The sequence below is a fragment of the Schistocerca nitens genome, chromosome 11, assembly GCF_023898315.1.
Source record: "Schistocerca nitens isolate TAMUIC-IGC-003100 chromosome 11, iqSchNite1.1, whole genome shotgun sequence".
NCBI classification, from domain to species: domain Eukaryota; kingdom Metazoa; phylum Arthropoda; class Insecta; order Orthoptera; family Acrididae; genus Schistocerca; species Schistocerca nitens.
Genome location: NC_064624.1, coordinates 128835877 through 128849965, shown reverse-complemented (window position 1 = coordinate 128849965; position 14089 = coordinate 128835877). Strand labels below are relative to the sequence as shown.

Here is a 14089-nt window from a genome sequence, read left to right as displayed (position 1 = left end):
TGATGGCTGCCGTCAGCTGTCTTCAGGCTGCTACCTCGGAGTGTAGCGGCAGTTGGGAGTCTGGTGCGTCGCAAGGTACACCCCAGGTGTTACATGCTTCACCCACTGTCCCTGCTGTCGAGACATCTTTGCGGGTACCGGGCGCGGTTGGGCCACCCTCTGCCCAAGGGGAGTGGCGGGTTCAGCGGCGTTCGCGGCGCACGAGGCGGAGGGTAAATGTGGAAGCTGGCCGTGTGGCATCGCCCGCTCTGCCTGTGAGTGGACATGTGGCCGCTCCTTCAGCAAGGTCCGAGCAGGCACACGGGGGGGAGGGGTTTATTAGTTATTGGGAGCTCCAACGTTAGGCGGGCGATGGAGCCCCTTAGGGAAATAGCGGAAAGGTCGGGGAAGAAGGCCAGTGTTCACTCTGCCCGCTTGCCGGGGGTTCTCATCCGAGATGTGGAGGAGGCCCTACCGGTGGCGATAGAGAGCACTGGGTGCACCCGACTGCAAATTGTTGCTCATGTCGGCACCAATGACTCCTGCCGTCTGGGTTCAGAGGTCATCCTCAGTTCGTACAGGAGGTTGGCGGAGTTGGTGAAGGCGGAAAGCCTCGCTCGCGGGGTGGAATCAGAGCTAACTATTTGTAGTATCGTTCCCAGAACCGATCGCGGTCCTCTGGTTTGGAACCAAGTGGAAGGCTTAAACCAGAGGCTCAGACGATTCTGCGGAGATCTGGGGTGCAAATTTCTCGACCTCCGCTATCGGGTGGAGAAATGTAGGGTTCCCCTGAATAGGTCAGGCGTGCACTACACGCCGGAAGCGGCTACAAGGGTAGCGGAGTATGTGTGGAGTGCACATGGGGGTTTTTTAGGTTAGAGAATTCCCTCCCTAGGCCCGACAAGACGCCTCCTGAGACGCGGAAAGGTAGGAGTAGGCAAAATGCAACAGGGAATAACAATATTAATGTGCTAATAGTAAACTGCAGGAGCGTCTATAGAAAGGTCCCAGAACTGCTCTCATTAATAAACGGTCACAACACCCATATAGTACTAGGGACAGAAAGTTGGCTGAAACCAGATGTAAACAGTAATGAAATCCTAAACTCAGATTGGAATGTATACCGCAGAGACAGGCTGGACAGTGAAGGGGGAGGCGTTTTTATAGCGATAAGAAGTGCAATAGTATCGAAGGAAATTGATGGAGATCCGAAATGTGAAATGATTTGGGTGAAGGTCACGGTTAAAGCATGCTCAGACATGGTAATTGGATGTCTCTATAGGCCCCCTGGCTCAGCAGCTGTTGTGGCTGAGCACCTGAAGGATAATTTGGAAAATATTTCGAGTAGATTTCCCCACCATGTTATAATTCTGGGTGGAGATTTTAATTTGCCAGATATGGACTGGGAGACTCAAACGTTCATAATGGGTGGCAGGGACAAAGAATCCTGTGAAATTTTATTAAGTGCTTTATCTGTAAACTACCTTTAGCAGTTAAACAGAGAACCTACTCGTGGTGATAACATATTAGACCTTCTGGTGACAAACAGAGCCGAACTATTTGAAACAGTTAACGCAGAACAGGGAATCAGCGATCATAAAGCGGTTACGGCATCGATGATTTCAGCCGTAAATAGAAATATTAAATAAGGTAGGAAGATTTTTCTGTTTAGCAAAAGTGACAAAAAGCAGATTACAGAGTACCTGACGGCTCAACACAAAAGTTTTGTCTCAAGTACAGATAGTGTTGAGGATCAGTGGACAAAGTTCAAACCTATAGTACAATATGCGTTAGATGAGAATGTGCCAAGCAAGATCGTAAGAGATGGAAAAGAGCCACCATGGTACAACAACCGAGTTAGAAAACTGCTGCGGAAGCAAAGGGAACTTTACGGCAAACATAAACATAGCCAAAGCCTTGCAGACAAACAAAAATTACGCGAAGCGAAATGCAATGTGAGGAGGGCTATGCGAGAGGCGTTCAATGAATTCGAAAGTTAAGTTCTATGTACTGACGTGGCAGAAAATCGTAAGAAATTTTGGTCTTATGTCAAAGCGGGAGGTGGATCAAAACAAAATGTCAAGACACTCTGTGACCAAAATGGTACTGAAACAGAGGATGACAGACTAAAGGCCGAAATACTAAATGTCTTTTCCCAAAGCTGTTTCACAGAGGAAGACTGCACTGTAGTTCCTTCTCTAGATTATCGCACAGATGACAACATGGTAGATATCGAAATAGACGACAGAGGGATAGAGAAACAATTAAAATCGCTCAAAAGAGGAAAGGCCGCTGGACCTGATGGGATACCAGTTCGATTTTACACAGAGTACGCGAAGGAACTTGCCCCCCTTCTTGCAGCGGTGTACCGTAGGTCCCTAGAAGAGCGTAGCGTTCCAAAGGATTAAAAAAGGGCACAGGTCATCCCCGTTTTCAAGAATGGACGTCGAACAAATGTGCAGAACTATAGACCTATATCTCTAACGTCGATCAGTTGTAGAATTTTGGAACACGTATTATGTTCGAGTATAATGACTTTTCTGGAGACTAGAAATCTACTCTGTAGGAATCAGCACGGGTTTCGAAAAAGACGATCGTGTGAAACCCTGCTCGCGCTATTCGTCCACGAGACTCAGAGGACCATAGACACGGGTTCACATTTAGATGCCGTGTTTCTTGACTTCCGCAAGGCATTCGATACAGTTCCCCACAGTCGTTTAATGAACAAAGTAAGAGCATATGGACTATCAGACCAATTGTGTGATTGGATTGAAGAGTTCCTAGATAACAGAATGCAGCACGTCATTCTCAATGGAGAGAAGTCTTCTGAAGTAGAGTGATTTCAGGTGTGCTGCAGGGGAGTGTCATAGGACCGTTGCTATTCACAATATACATAAATGACCTTGTGGATGACATCAGAAGTTCACTGAGGCTTTTTGCAGATGGTGCTGTGGTGTATCGAGAGGTTGTAACAATGGAAAATTGTACTGAAACGCGGAGGATCTGCAACGAATTGTCGCATGGTGCAGGGAATGGCAATTGAATCTCAATGTAGACAAGTGTAATGTGCTGCGAATACATAGAAAGATAGATCCCTTATCATTTAGCTACAAAATAGCAGGTCAGCAACTGGAAGCAGTTAATTCCGTAAATTATCTGGGAGTACGCATTAGGAGTGATTTAAAATGGAATGATCATATAAAGTTGATCGTCGGTAAAGCAGATGCCAGACTGAGATTCATTGGAAGAATCCTAAGGAAATGCAATCCGAAAACAAAGGAAGTAGGTTACAGTACACTCGTTCGCCCACTGCTTGAATACTGCTCAGCAGTGTGGGATCCGTACCAGATAGGGTTGATAGAAGAGATAGAGAAGATCCAACGGAGAGCAACGCGCTTCGTTACAGGATCATTTAGTAATCGCGAAAGCGTTACGGAGATGATAGATAAACTCCAGTGGAAGACTCTGCAGGAGAGACGCTCAGTGGCTCGGTACAGGCTTTTGTTAAAGTTTCGAGAACATACCTTCACCGAAGAGTCAAGCAGTATGTTGCTCCCTCCTACTTATATCTCACGAAGAGACCATGAGGATAAGATCAGAGATATTAGAGCTCACACAGAAGCATACCGACAGTCCTTCTTTCCACGAACAATATGAGACTGGAATAGAAGGGAGAACCGATAGAGGTACTCAGGGTATCCTCCGCCACACACCGTCAGGTGGCTTGCGGAGTATGGATGTAGAAATAGATGTAGATGTATAAGGGGCTGTGGTGATGGAGATGCGTGGTTGGAGGAAGGGTTCATTTAGAACGAAGGCCTCACGTGGTATCGATTGAGGGTGTAATGGAAGAGGAGTTTGTGGGTGGGCAGGGAGCAGATATTATGGTGAAGGATACTGTAACGTTGTCTTGCTTAGGTAAAGGAAATTTAGACGAGAATGGTGAAGGAGAAGTGTGCATTATTGTGCGAGTAGTTGTCACAGGTGGTGAGGTGGAAGATGGAACATGCAATGAGGGCGGTTTGGGAGTGTGGGGGTGTTGGAAGGGGTGGATATTTTGGAGGACAGTGGTGACAAAGCGGATGTTGTCCTCTGCAGAAGGAGGAGGGCAGAGCGAGTTGTTGGGGGGATGGGGTCATTGATGGGTGGGATGGAGATGGTGAGAACTGGGGTGAGGGGAAGAGGTTTCGCTTTACCTTTAGAGGAGTAGGTAGGGTGGTGTTGATTACAGATATTACGGTAGGGGGGAGAGGCGAGGTTGGGGCACTACATCAGGAAGTCCGAATTTTTGCAGTGGGGACAGGTAGGGGAATCTTGCAGGCAGTAGTGACATGGTTGTTATACTTTATGCATCATTGGCAGCAGTTGGAATAGGGGGGGGGGGGGAATGGGAGGAGTCAACTTTGTGACGTCTATTATAGATTAGCTGTCCCTCTGTAAGGAGGTGGTCAATGGAGGAGGAGGATTCTGTGAATAGGAGCATCAGGTAGGTCAGCTCAGTATCATTAAAGATGCAATGGGCCAATCAGATTCCAATGTCGGGATGGGAATTTAGTTCCGATAACACTTCAGCCTCTGTGATAAAAGGGCTAACCATCACGATCAAAGCAGTTAAGGTCAGTAGACATTCTGGAGGTTGAGGCTGTTGTGGAGAGGATGGGGTGTTGTGGGGGGTAAGGGTGGCTTGTGGGCAAAATTGGATGCATGGGATTTTGGAGAGGAGATCGGTGTGGAAGGAAGCATTGGGGGATTTTATGAGAACCAAGTATTTTCAAGGAATCAGAAGGGAGACAGGGGAATTGGGGAAGTATTTATGGATGTCCAGGGTGATGTTGCGAGTGTCGCGGAATTGACAGTCCAGATTGGAGAGGACAAAGGTGTAGGTGGAAGGGTTTGTAGGGGCAGGATCAACATTAGGGCGTTTAGTTGGTTTCTGGGACAGGACAGGGTGGGAAGGGGGCTGGGGGATGGGTTGAAGGGGGAGGTGCTGGGGCAGGTCTTCCCTGAGGGGACGGTGGTGCAGCAGGGTTGGGGCGTGAGTGTGGCAGAAACTGTGGTGTCGTTGGCGGTAATCCGTGCTGCCTGGGAGTCTGTCATCGGTGGTGCAGTGAGTGGTGGTAAGTCTGAAGATGGCGATGGGGTGACAACTAAGGGTGAGGAAGAAGCAGGCGAAGTGACAGCCGAAAGCGGTGCAGGAGTGAGGTGGATACAGAGGGAAGGGATGTGGTCTGCAGAAAAGCTCCATGTGATCGTGGTTGGAGCAGCTGAGGGGGAGGTGAAAATGATGGAGTTTGTAGGGTGGGACGTGCTGGTTTGTGGAAGTGGGGGGTGAAGATGGTGACTGTGCTGACAGCGACAGTGACGGTTACCAGAAACGGCGGCAGCAGCGAGGACAGTGGCGGCAGTGAAGGACTGCAGCGACAGCGGCGGCAGCAGCGGTGTCGGCATCAGCGACGGTGCGGAATGGCAGTGACAGCAGGCACACAGATGGCGACAGCAGCAGCAGTGGCAGGGAGCTCTTCCAAATGCGTTGATTCTACTGTGAGTGTAGCCCAGGCAGTACAGTCTTCTCGGTTGGAAATGAGGGGATCCAACCCTTGAGAACTCCGAAGATTGCTGGCACATCCACAATTGTACCAGCAACAACAGAATTTCTAGCGACCAGGTCTACTTCTGTTTTCACCACGGCCTCCTACAAGAGCTGCTTTGTATGACTACCAAATCAATTGATGTGGTATACTAAAAAAAACTCACACACGGCTGGGAGAGCACTGAGCTGACCACATGCCCCTCCGTATCTGCATCCAGTGCGCTGAGGATGATACTGTTGAGCCTTCATAGCCTGTTTGGGTGGATCTCTGTTTCCACTAAAAAAATAACGCTGGGCTTGAACAGGAAAGAAAAGAATTTGCTTTCTATACATTTCTCCATGCCTTTGTCTTGAAACGCTCTGTTGTGAAAACATAGGAAAAAGCATATACAGAAAATGGCGACGCCCGGTGCTGCTCTCTGGGCCTGCTTGTTATGCGGACAATTGCACTTTCCCCCACTGCAGGTAGTACACAGAGGCGACATGAGAGTCAAGGAGCAGCAGGCAGTGGCTAGCAGTGTTCATTGCCACTAACAGATGGCAGGTGCGAGATTTTCGACACCACCTTGAAGTTCCTCACAACCTGGTTCTACTCCACAAATGCTGCGATGCAGACCAGTTGCCCGCGGACAATCGCTAACGTGACTAGTTGAGGTGGCTGCCGTTTGGTAGCGCTGAAGCCTCTGTGCAGTTGGATGTGCAAGGTAAATAAATTTTCATTTAGATATTTCTGACTATCGAGGGAAACATGTGATATAAGCTTCATTTATAGTTCTAAGTTTCGTTGAGAAAATAAATCCAATAAAATGTATTTACTTGTGACCTGCTAAGATAATTATTTTCAGACTTGCATGCATCAACCACTGTATAAGCTACATATAGAATGGCACGTCAAATTCGTTACACACATTTGAGGGTTGGATCACCCTGGACTACAATCAGGGTGTCTCATGGATTTGGAAGAGCGCCATTCATTGCTGTCGTCTTTTTGTCCGTCTGCCCGCTGTCGCTGCTGCCCGCCGCCTGGTCCCCGCTAGCTGGTATTCACCGCCGCCTGGTTGCCGTCGTCGCCGTCTCCCAGGTGCTCGCTGATGATGCTGCTGTCGCCTTCGCCGCCGCCGCTGCCGTCGCCACCTGCTCGCCGCCACCTGGTGCTTGCTGCCGCCGTCGCTGCTGCCACCAGGTCGCTGTCTCCTGGTGCTCGCAACTGCTGCTGGTGCCGCCACCTATGCCCTGTTTCCGCTGTCACTGTCTCCCAGTGCTCGCCACAGCCCAGGGCTCGCCCCTGCCCCAGGTTCAGTTCCTTTGATACTTCAGTGACTCCTGTCGCCTGTGGGCACCGCCTGCGCTCATAGACACCCCCTCTACCACCATCATCTACACCTCCCCTTCACCTGCCTCCACTTTAACATCGTGGAGTGCTTCCTCTGGGATTAACCTGTCTCATACACTTCCTCTACTCACAGTCTCCTCTCTCCATCACTGTATGCCCAACTGTATATCACTCCTTCCCCTACCCCTGCCCCTGCTCCAGTCCTTGCTCCTGCTCCTGGTCCTGCCCTCCCTCCCACTCCTGTCGCCCACCGAGATGACTTCCCCATTCCCCACCCACCCCCATACAACTACGCATGCTTCCCTCGCTGCTACACAGTCACCACCATAGAGTGCCCCACCCTCTTAGCCAGTGCAACTGCCTCACAAGAGGGTCCTGCCATCCACCACCTCCCCATATATCCAGTGGCTCATCCCACCTCCCAGGCCACATCTGCCAAAAAACCTTCCAATTGGCGACATCTCCTCAACCCCTCCTCCAAAACCTACCACCCGCCCCACTTCCCTCTGACAGCACCATGGATACCACCACACCTCCCACCTCTCCAGCTACCTCCCAGTATACCCTCATCCTTACCAACCCTGATCCAAAATTCCTCGATGCCCACACCCTCACTCTTGAAATCTGGAAGTACATACCCAGTGTACCCATTACCCAACTTATCACTCGCAGAGACTCTGTTCTCATCAATTCCTTCAATACTGACCTCCTCCAGCACCTTCCCTGAATCACCTTTGGCCCCCATGCATTCCTCACCCCTTTCCTCACATCCTTTCTCCTTGATAGCCCCAGCCCCCTCGTCGTCCGCCAACCCTCAATGCCATGATCACAAAACTCAGTCCTGTGGTCACGGAGGCTGAGGTTTTGGCGAAACTGAACGCCCACCCTGCACTGGAAGTCCGCTCAGCCACTGTAGTTACAACTCCTCTGGCTCAACCTTCTTCATATGTGTACTTACAGAGTCTGCCTGGTTATGATGGCGTCACCTACCGCCATCTCAAGAAATCCCCCCCATCCTTCCTGGCCGTCCTTGCTACCCTGTACAATGTCCTCCACTTGACTTTACCCCAACCTGTGGAAGACTTACTGTGTTCTGCTGTTCCTTAAACTCAACAAACACCCCTCTGATACTTCTTCATATCGTCCCATTTGCCTCACCTCCATGTTCAGTAAAGTCTTTGAGACCATCCTCTCCCATCGTAATCAATGACCACCTTATCCAACACTAACTCCTTTCCCTTACCCAGTGTGGTTTCTGGCCTTCCTTTTTAGCCGATGACCAGCTACTTAAGCTTACCAATCTTCTTTCTCTCCAACTTAACTCCTGCCACTCCACTATCATTGTTTCTCTTGACCTCCAGAATGCCTATGACCATGTCTGACATTCTGGGTTCCTCTTCAAATTCCAGACCTTTGGTCTCCCTATCAACTTCATCCATCTTGCTGCTTCCTTCCATCCTTCCTCCTATGTCACTATTCACAATTCCAACTCCCATACTTTCTGTCCCACTGCCGGCGTTCCCCAAGGGTCTGTAATCTCCTCTATCTCCTGTACACTGCTGATTGCCCTAACCTCCCCCACTTGTTCATCTCCTCCAATTTGCTGATGACACCGCCTTCCTAGCCCTTTACCCTACGCTTCAATGGTGCCCTATGTACCCTTCAAAGCCACCTTGGCCAATTCACTGATTGGTGCAACCAGTGGTCCCTCTGTATCAACCCCTCGAAGACCCAGGCGATCATCATAGGTCACACCACCCACTCCTCCCGTCTCTATGATTTATGGCCACCCTATCCACCTCACTCCTACTCTCAAATATCTTGGCCTCCCCCTCGACCGCCACCTCACCTGGACTTCCCATCTTCTTTCCATCCAACACAATGCTCACAACAGACTCCACCTCCTGAAATGCCTGGCTGGATATGGGTTCTGCATCATTCCACCATCCTTCACACCTACAAATCCTTGATCTGCCCCATCTTTGTCATGCCAGCATTGCTTGGAGTTCTGCCTTTCCTAGGTTCTATAAAGAACTCCAAATCCTCGAACGCCATCCACTCTTCCTTGCCTTCCCCATCCGCCTTCTGTCCCCATGTGCATCCTCTACGACCTCATCCCCTTCCCCCACCTTCTCCTTTTCCTTGAACACATCCTAACCCGGTATATTGTCCACCTCCTCGATACCCCTCACCCCCTGGTGTCTCCCTTCCTCTCCACACCGAGGCCATTGCTGCGCCCTTACCCCTTACCCTTGTCTCTCACCATCTCTCCATCTCCACACCCTCACCTCCTTTCCCAACACAACTTCCAGCATCTACCTCCCTCCCTCCCACCCTGGATGATGTGCTTCTCCCAGACATTTACCCTTCCAACCACCTCTAACCCCACCTTCTTCCTGCCTTCTCGTCAGGAGTCCCTCTCCTCCCCCTCCCTTCTCCTGAATGGCTTTCCCCCCCTACGCCCCCTCCCTCTCCTATGCTCCCCTTCAGTGTCTCTGCACTCCCTCCTGCCTTGTCTTACCTCTTCATCTCCTGCCCCACCTGTCTCCTGCCTCCTGGTGCACCCCCTGATGCCCCTACTCTTCTCATCCCGCCCTCTGCCCTGCTGCACCTTGCTCTCCCCTCCTTTTCCTCTCAGGCCTCTCCCTCAGCAGGTCCCTCCTGGAAGTTTTATTCTTTGTTGTGTGTGCCTCATCTCTCCAAGTGGGTTTAAAGTGTCTTGTTTTGGAGTGTGTTTAATACTGTGGCCAACTTTTAACCAGGGTGTATGACTTCAGTGTCATTTTTGTGCTCTATGATTCACCAATTGTGTTTTTTTAACTTTATGTCAACTTTTTTAATTGTCAGTGTATTTTTACCTCCATTATCTCCCCTTACTCTGTTTTTATGTCCCCCTTTCTTATCGCCTTTATATGTATAATTTCCTTCTTGTATTAGCTGTCATGTCATTTGGCTCAAGAGTGGCGGATTGTGCCTCTGACAGCCATTGGACCATTACAATATGCAGCCAACAGAACTGATCAGGAGCCAAGTCAAGTTACAGGATTTTCCCGAGAAGTAACAAGACTGTTAAGGTGCCAGATGTACTGTAACTAATGCCCGCAGATTTTTCGCATGTTGGTACTGAATGCTGGTGGGATATAGAACGTCACATCATGAGGGAGGTGGAGGAAATGCGGCTCCTGGTTGATTTTGAGGATTCCGTCGTTATCCACATAGCATCTGACGCTTCCAGAACTGAAATGTATTTCTCTGACTCAGATAAGGAAGGAGCTAACAGATTACCAGATGACTGATTGTAATTAATGCCTTCAATGGCTTCAGTATTCAACATTACGATGAAATCCATGCAATATGCTTTTGCATTACCCACAGCTCACGCAGAAGAATTACCCTATTGAAGTTAATTTTCTTCTCTTTTTTGTAATTACATGCCTCATGCGAGGCAGGCTGGCAGCGGCCTACATGCGCCACTCTTCGGTCAACAGAAAAACAGATTGTAAACATGGAGACAGAAAAACATACATGAATGGTAAAAACAGGAGACATAATAAGAAATGAAATGAAGGCGTTCACGGAAGGCACTGGTTGTACAAGCAAGTTCAGCAGTGCACACAAACATGAAAAAACAGTTTCACATGCAAACGGAGGAGCATACTGAAGGAGAACACTGACACTCTTAGACGAAGAGAACACTGTAGCACATTGGTGACGATCTTCGTCACACTGGATACATTAATGAGATGGGGTGGTGGGGTCTGATACTGGGTGCAGGGGACTGGTAGAGGTAAAAGAGGGGGGAAGAAGCCAACAGGAGAAAGGAAGGGTGTGGGGATCGGAGAGGGTAGGGTCAGGTGTGGAAGTCTGGGAGGGGAGGAAGAGGGAGAACTGGGAGAGAGGAAGGTGGAGGGAGGTAGGAAGGTGAGGAAGGAGGGAGGGAGCCTTGGAGGAAAAGGAGGAAGGAAGGAAAGGAAGGGGAGGATTAGAACTGATAGGAGGGGTATATGGAAGGAACGAGGACCTCATCAGGAAGGGGCAGTCGGCGGAAGCCACCTTGGGCAAGGGTGTGGAGAGTGTGGAGTTGGAGAGCAGGTGGGATGCAAGAGTACAGGTGTGGCAAAAGTTGAAGTTAAAGATTTTCATCACTGTTGTTTGTAATTAGAGTACTATGTCAGGTGAGAACGAGAGCATTTTATGCTACTCTGGTCACCTAAGAAACGCGGCGTGGTGCTGGAGTTTTTCCGAATATTATTTCACTCTCCTTAAAAATTAAATGACATTCGAATTGTTTCTTTGTGCTTCTCTTTTTACATCTGAACTGAACCTACCCACATCATTGCAGGCTAGTTGGACCGCTGGCTGGCCAGTGCTGTCCAAGTCTAATGCGTTGGTAGAGCTGTTGCCCTGCATTATCGCCCAGTCTATGTGCGTGTAACACAGCATACAACGTCTCCTTATGATCGTACTTGTCTGTACTAGTCACAGATTAGCTTCCTCTTCACATGAAACGACATCCAATGAGATCAAGGAAACGCGGATGAATACATGGTGTAATATTTACATCAGGTTTATTTTAGGCACTTAGAGTCTACCCCATACTCCAGACCAAGTGTTCCTCATACTTGAAACAAGAAATAAACTCAACTGAAGCAAATGTCTTTAATATCATCGTTCCCCTTATATCCAACAGCAAATTCTCCAGTACATAGTGTGCAATAAAGATGTTCATAATTACTGTCATTCGCAAAATTTAAAATTTTTTTTAAATTCTTGTCGCAGGCTGACATTAACACACGCTTTCTTTTCTCCATTATTAAGCGATGAGACAAAAAACGAGTACTGATTAAATGATCAAAGATGTGTAGATGAGTTAGTTCACACACGAGAACAACATAGATACATTGCCCCAACGGTGTTGCCAAATACCTAACAGTAAGTGAAAAGTTGTGGTTCAAAATGCAGCGTTGAACGTGTGGATCTAAAATTTTAAAAAAATATTCGCTAGTCGTATAATTCTCAAACCTAGCATATTTGCAATCTTGGACATTATCCCCAGATTACTGATTCGTCCTGTTCCAATCACGTATGGAGCGCAGGAAGAATGATTGTTTGAATGCCTCTGTACGTGCAGTAATTACTGTGATATTATCCTCACAATCCCTATGTGAGTAATACATAGGCGGTTGCAGTACATCTATAGAGTATCATTTAAAGCCGCTTCTTGAAACTTTGTTAACACACTTTCCCGGGTTGTCTTCAACAGTTGAAACGTCCCCTTAGAAAAATTATACATGACTGTGCTTTAACTGACACAATATTTTTTTAGCGCAACGCAATCTGACTTTCAATAATCCCTACAAAAGAATGGCCCTGACTAACATTAACCTATACCTTTCACAAATCACTTACCTCACAAAAATCTTCGTTACTCAAGCTACTGCAATACAGCGAGCGCCACTACTGCCAGCTAAATAAAAGATTCAAACTACTGAAGGCACTAACTACTGACAGGCATAGTTAGCAAATGAAAGATTTTAATAGAGAACAAACAATGTATTTACCTTAATAGTGTTGAAAACTCATAATATACATAGCAGTTCATGACATCCAGTCTTACAAAATTCAAAACTCCGCCATTTCTCCCCCCACATCCACCACTGCTGGCGGCTCACCTCCAACTGCGCAACGCTACGCGCTGTTCACATCCAGCTGCCGCTGCGCAACACTACAATGGCAGACAACAATGCAAACTAGCCACAGACTGCACACAGCACAGCCAGTGATTTTCATACAGATCGCTACGTAACGTTGCCAATAAGAAAACATAAACAGCCTACTTACATATCCCCCATGCTCCCCACAAAAATTTTTACAAATTGTTTTGGGCAGTGGCCAATAATGATTTGACAATATTTTTCATAATTACAATAACAAAGAAATCAAATGCACACACTTATTGATACAATGTTGGTCAGAAGCTAAAATTCTCTCACAGTCCATAAAGACAGTCCTGAGCATTCATCACAGTAAAATTGCAGTGTTTTTCTCAAAGTCTGAGCAGTAAAAGAAAATGCACACGGAAGTAGAGGATTTCCATGCAGTCTTGAACAAGTAGTGTTGTCCTTCCAATGGAAAGACAGTGCTGACTCTCGACATGCAGACAGGTAATGGACCACAACAGAGCAAACCCACAGCAGAGTCATTTTGAAGAATATTGGTAGGTGGTCATCACAGACCAGACCCACTGTAGTCCTGGTAGAGATTACGGTATTGGTGGGCCATCAAAGATGCAGACCCACTGTAGTCCTTGTAGAGACGGCCAGCAGCCATCTGCTGTGACTGTGCAGGTACACAATCACCATCGAAGAGTCTTGCGGACAATATAGCAAGCCTATAACCACCACTTGTGTAGTCACAAAGTTTTTGGAATTGTCCTTAGAACCAGCAATGCTGTTAACCAGTCCCTTGCTGAATTATTAACACACGTGCAAGCACTAACAGTCCCAACTTCTCACATATTGTCCATATACTATGACCAACAGAAAAGTGTGCAGTGAAATGGAACTTACAAGTTAATAATATGATGACCTGGTGTCAATTACAATTTTATAACATAAAAATACAATTACAAAGGTACAAAATACATCATTAAAGAGCATAACAATACAGATAACATATGTAGTACAAGCTTTACAAAAGAATCGAAATAACATATACATCAGTGTTACAGGAATTATGACATGATTACATACATATAAGATAAGAATAAATTTCGAAGTATCACCTTCACATATGAGCAACAAAACAGAATAACTAATGTCTAAATATCTTTACAAAGTAAATAACATAGTATTAGAAAAATTCTACAATGTAGCTCTCATCAGCTAAACACATAAAGTCAGGAAAAACACAAATACACAAGGGTACACAAACACATAGAGGGATGACACAAAAGGAAAGGTCAGGGTTTGTTTTCAGTGTAACATTTGGTACTGCAGTCCACCCCAAAACTTCATTCCATAGATCTTTCGTCTTATTTCAACATTTGTTTCCACCAAAAAAATCCTATCCAAGCATGCTTTCTGTATTTATATGTTCACATATTTCTTATCTCATTATTTATTTTCTATTATCTTACCTCATCATTTATTTCCAAGAAAATCCCACCTAAACTTGTTGTCTCTAAA

The 14089-nt window shown here is 47.2% G+C and overlaps 1 long non-coding RNA gene across 2 annotated transcripts in view; it reads left to right on the top strand.

Annotated features, from left to right (window-relative positions):
- Positions 1-14089, top strand: part of LOC126213546 (uncharacterized) — a 422558-nt gene that overhangs the window by 207404 nt on the left and 201065 nt on the right. The window lies entirely within an intron of this gene.